This window comes from Poromitra crassiceps, assembly GCF_964638095.1.
Source record: "Poromitra crassiceps genome assembly, chromosome: 19".
Lineage (NCBI taxonomy): Eukaryota > Metazoa > Chordata > Actinopteri > Beryciformes > Melamphaidae > Poromitra > Poromitra crassiceps.
Window position 1 is genome coordinate 11,524,221 of NC_139646.1, and position 6,094 is coordinate 11,530,314.

Genomic DNA, 6,094 nt, shown 5'->3' on the forward strand with positions numbered 1-6,094 from the left:
GGGTGTTCTTCTCTCTGTTTGAGTTGAGTATGTTACTTGTCCTCAGGAGGAGCCAAATGGTTAAGCTTAAATCACATCAATAGATGTGGTGTAGGATTATGTCAGCTATCCTTTCCCTCAAACAGATGTTTCTGTATAGAGGTCAAAAGGTCATGGCAAAGGCCACATAAACTTGGCCACAGCAGAAGTGACCATTTGAGAGTTAGAAGTACCAAACAAAGCACCATCATCTAACCAGAGACAATCCACCACACAGTCCTAAATGGCCTGCGGCAGCTGCCTATTTCGGTGACAGGTATACATGATACGCTGAATAAAAACAGGTCTGACATTTCTCCTCTAGATCTTTGGGCCACGCCGACATGAGTGAGAGTAAGGAAGACACTTTATGGGTAACGCTATAAGCCTGCATGACCCAGGGTTGGTGATAAAAGTGACAACAAGACCTATGACAGGAGGGAAACATGGCAGTGCTTCTTTTACGGGACATTTCATCTGTGGCCCTTCACACATTAACCACCTTGAGGCAACAGGTGATTTTCTTTTTTAATATACAGTATATATATTTTAAAAATGTAAATGAACAATGTTTATTACAGCCAGGGATACTACTGTGGCCTCACTTTCTCCTATGACCTGAGAAATGATTGGCGTAATTAGCATTTGTTAAGCCCCAACATATCGCTCCTGCTGACTTGGCCAATTGTTCTCTGGCCCGCCCCCCCCCCCCCCCCCCCCCACTCGCTTTACCATGAGTGCAAACATGCGCTCCAGGTGCAGCACATTTGGTTCAAAGTGACAGTGTTAAAAGACAGGAATCCCCGGACACAGTGCCAGTGGCACACACATTCCTGGCCAGCGTTCTCCTTTCGGCAGTGCCGTTGTCCAGTAATATAGCCTATAAGCTCATTTTTGGTGCTAATTAACATAGAGCTGGAATGCGTGTAAATGATGTTTTCTGTATGAAGCCATACACCACCACCACCCCTCTGTTCACCGTACAGTAACGATACAATAACGAGTTGTGAGCTTATCACTGAAGGAATATATATAGAGATCTGAAATCCATTTGAATTTCATGAGGCATATAATATTTTTATATTTGGTTGCCCAGTGTTTGGGCCTGATCCATCTGCTATATCCAGCTTGTTTCCATGGGCTTCCGCTCTCCTTCAGGACAAGTGATAGCACCAGCCCATATCCATCCACCAGCAGGATGCTTTGATCCAGCATTAAGCGTATGAAGATTGCTGTGCTGGGCTTTGCAGTGCGGCAGTGACGGCAAGAGCGCTTCTAAAATTTGTGCCCGCGCCCCTCGAACCTGACCACAGTCATGGGCACCCTGCGCCAAATCACCAAGTGCAGCAGAACACAAACCTCTTCCTCCTCACACCCTTCGGAACTGGATCCAAATGTCTTAGGTCTCAGTATCCTCTATTTATACGCTGTGTATATTTACAACAGGCCGGATGATTGGAATACTAGCGCTAAGTGTGAGAGCACAGAGAATGTATGAGGGAACTTTTTTCTGGGCTATTAAGGGGACAAGGAGTTGATCAGGGGTGAGTAGGGTAACAGGATGGCCTCTCTGGTGTCAAGGCCAGTCCGTTTTCAAAGAATCCGCTTCACAAACCCACTTTACTAAGCTGCTGTACACGAAACATCAGTCATTTCCGTGCAAATCACCTGAAGCAGATGTGTTATGGTGTTTACTTGATAATGTAGCAAGATAATGGACTTGAACTCATTCCCATGTAACTATGGAAGCACAGCCATTGTGGGCTGTAGTACATTGTACAATGTACATTGTAGTACATATACTGAAGTAGTGTATGTCAAGGCTATGAAATTATGATATGGTCGAAAGCCATGATGTTTGTACATTAATATTTGCAATAAAATAAAATAAATCTATATTTCTGGTCATGTGGTGAATATGTACCACTAACTTCTCACCACGAGTTCATCCAACATTGCGTTGACATTTGTCTGTCTCTTTGGTAGCAGGGTGTCTTCAATGCAGGACACATGTAGGTAGGACACATGGAGGTAACCTGCAATGCACACACACACACACACACACACACACACACACACACACACACACACACACACACACACACACACACACACACACACACACACACACACACACACACACACCTTTCTCTCCCCACTGACAGTGAGTGATGCGTACCCGCAAGTGTCCTGCACAGCTGGACTGTGCCATTCAACAGCAGCATATGAATAATGCAGTAGGGTTGAGACGGTCAAGAGTGATAAGCCTTATGGACATGCTCAGTATGCAAAGAATGACCGCCAGAACTGTGTCAAAACATTCATAAATGCTGCTGGCATTCTTGTGCAAGGGTCTGGTACGTTGTCATGATTTAAGACCATTAAATCATACTCCCTGACAAACAAAATTACATGGTTAAATTGTTTATTGACTCAAACAGACATAGATTAAAGTCTTTTACTGTACATTTCACCTCATATTTTCAAATTGAGGTTATATTTACTGTCTGTGCCATAGGGTGATAAATATTGATGATTGTTTCAGCCAAACATCTTTTGGCATTCTGTATTAAGGAAAACATGACACAAAGTAGCATAAAAAAGCTATTTTGAGGTTGAACTGGATCTGAATGTGGCTTCAGCTTGACAGAAAGAACAACTGCACCAGGAGGAAACTAAGCAAACCCTGGTGTCTCTGTGGCGGTTGGGGATGGAGAGATAGGATCCTCTGGGCTTTGTTCTCCATCCATCATGAGGTCGTTAAGGCCTGCTGTCATCGTGAGCTGCTCCCTGGTCTGGATGAGGAGCAGATCCTGGGCAGCAGCAGGACCTGGCCTCTACCCAATTTCTCTCTCTGTTCACCCTTCATGCACGCATGAAAAGCCAGTCTCAATAGAAAGGGAAGTTTTCACTGAGTTGGACAGAGACTCGGTGAATACGCTGCTGCGGCTTGAGAAAAGGAGCATTAGTACAGTAGGTGTTAAGAACAGCATTTTCTCGTTGACTCTTTGCTTAGGAGATCCAGGCACCAAAAGATTTGGGGTTCAGGTAAATTTCATTTTTTTTAGTCCACAGGTCATCATATTCTGCTTCTTTACAAGTGAATGTAATCCAGGAGTTACAGTTTATAAAAAGTGTGGTGTGTTTGTTTCTATAGTTACACCCTGCAGTGTATGCCCCCCCCCACCCCACCCCCCTTTCATTCCTAACTGGTCGAGTGAGGAGGGCAAGATTTATTTAGGGGACGAAATGAAAAGTGTGCTACAGAATGCTTGGACGCTTACAGGTATGGCATCCTGGCTATTTAGCCCACGCTAAGGGTTGTTTGTCACAGGAAGGTTGCTACAGTAAGTGCCGCACAGTGTTGTCCTAAAGGCACCATCATCTCCAATAAACACAGAAGCATCTATTGTCATTTGTGTTATTGAAGGTGTCAGATTGAATCACCTCATCTCACCTCTCCGCTGTTTAATGGCACCCTTATAAATATCTCCCGGTAGTACAAAAGATTTGACACATTGTGCATATTCTGCGTTAGAGGGATTTATAGATCATAGGCACATTTCATCAGCACTTGATTCAATGAAACAGGCGTATTCTTGGCGGGGGGGGGGGGGCGGAGGGGCATGCCATCCCACACAGTTTATAGAGCCTATACTGTGCTTTGTTTGTCCTATTGTATTGTATTTGTCCTGCCGTATTGTCCCATAACTAGCAATAAAACCTAAACATTTCATCAAACATTCAGAGCACTGCAATACTGAGCAGCGATGTGTGAAAATGTTTGAGCAATGCGTACGGATCGCTTCATCAAGTCTCATGCCCAACTCAAAACCATGTTCCATAAAAGGCTTCTAGGTATTTTTATCTTAACATGACCTTGTACACCATACTGAGCGCACATTCTCACATTCTCGCCGCATCCAAAATATGACTGCTCAATTTCTCCATGTTATGCTTTGTACCACGTGTGTTACTTGGCATCAGTGCCTACATCGTGTCTTGTCATCAGTTAAACTAGACTCTGTCACAATAAGGGAGGGGATTTCCACACTTGGTTACTGCCTTTTAAAACGGATACTTAGCGACTGCCTTACTGCCATCAACATACAGCACTTTCTATGAACACCTATAGGATAAATGATCAAATACTCATATAATCATCATATAATATATATATTCAGGAAATACTTTTTAGCACACCCTTGCATTGTCATTTTGTAATGTAATTGTACTGTTTGAGCAGTATTTGACCAACATCTTGACTTGTGGTTTTTGTCTGTGTGTGAGAGACAGGACAGTGTCTATACACCTGTCCTGCCAGTGCCAGCTGATGTCAGGTGCTGGTGGCTCTGTGTGGGACCAAAGGACAATGCGGTGCCGGGACGTCCCAGTGACACGACCTCACTGACCCTCTGCCTCGTGAACTGAGCAGAAACCTTTGAAGGACCCTGTCAGAGACGCTGTGTATGCGGGTATTTGCATTGTTTAATTTTTACTGTACTGGCTACAGTAAATGTTTTTTTTTTACAAGTTTCAACAAAGAATTGATATCCATGATGGTTCTCGCAAAAAAAAAAAAAATCCAGATTCAAATAAGTCATCCAATCTACTGCAATGAAATTTTTGCATTAGCTCATATAATTAGAGAGATGTAAGAGGTTGCGGTGTAAACCCACCCCAGAACGTCCCATTAGGGGTTATGGCAGAATGGAGTTTGGGGATGTCAGACTTGACCTTGACTGGGGAATTCTGATGGAACTATGATTAACATGGACCCCAGCTCTCCTTAAAGACTCCTCTGTTCATGTGAAGCACTGTGTGAAATGACCACACAGATCAGTGATGATGATGCATCAGAACACATAGCTGACTTCAAACTGACTTCTAAACCATTTACTTTGGAATGTATTTGTAATTTTGTATGGATTATGGAATAATATTCAAACTCATCTTCAGCAAAGTGATTGCTATCCATGAGAATTGCGGTCACTTTATTTATACAACTTGCACAATGCATGTGTTTTCATTTTATATGAAACTGATAATGTCATTCATGCTGCAAAAACTGTTTTTTGTTTGTTTTTGTTTTTTTTATGTTTTTGGCAGAAATATGGGTCAAAGCCAGCCAGTCACCCAATAGAGGGCACCGCTGTCAGTGGTTCATAAAACCCTGCCATGCACTCAAAAATATTCAATTGAAAAAGTCGTGTTGGCTTTGAATGAGAAACTCAAAGTTCAGTGCGCAATCAATTATTAAATGTGCAGTGAATTTAAAATAGTAATAGTCAAGGAACTGCTGGAATGATCAGTTCTCAAATGTAAGCAGGCTTACTCATACGGTAAAGTGTGTAGCCTCATCACATGGAATCCATTTGTGATGCGTAGACAATAAGCAACACTACTACAGTAAAGCAGTATGTAGTTACTAAATCTGTGATTTACAGCAACCATGAAGCACTTGATTATTATCGAATATTCAGAGATCAAAAGAAGAATATTCCAGTCAGTCAAAGATAATAACACTGTCTTTGTTTGACAGGAAAGATTAAATTAGATTACTGCATTGGATGTTTCCCCCACAATTCATGGATCTGGCCTTTTTTTAGAGAGAGAGAGACAGAGAGAGAGAGAGAAAGAGAGAGAGAGAGAGACAGAGAGAGAGAGAGAGAGAGAAAGAGAGAAAGAGAGAGAGAGAGAGAGAGAGAGAGAGAGAGAGAGAGAAGGGTGAGGACGGGTTGGGGGAGCACTTTCACAGGCTGTCCAATGGTCTTTCTTAAATTAGCCAAGGGGGCAGGACGCTCCCTCCCCACGCTGACAGAAGGAGGAGACTGCGGCTGTCACTGTCTACTGTTTCATTATTACCTGCACAGCCCCACAGCACTCACTACACTTGTGTCTGTGTGGCCACATAGCAACAGAGAGAGAACACAGAAGATAGAATCCAAGGCCCTAACTATCAATTTTGTTTTTGTTCAATTTCTCTCTGTGTTTTTTCTTTCTTTTCTTTTGGGGAGAGGAGTCTGCCTATTGCTGCTGACTTCTAACAGGAATTGCAAGGCAACTAGCAGTGGAT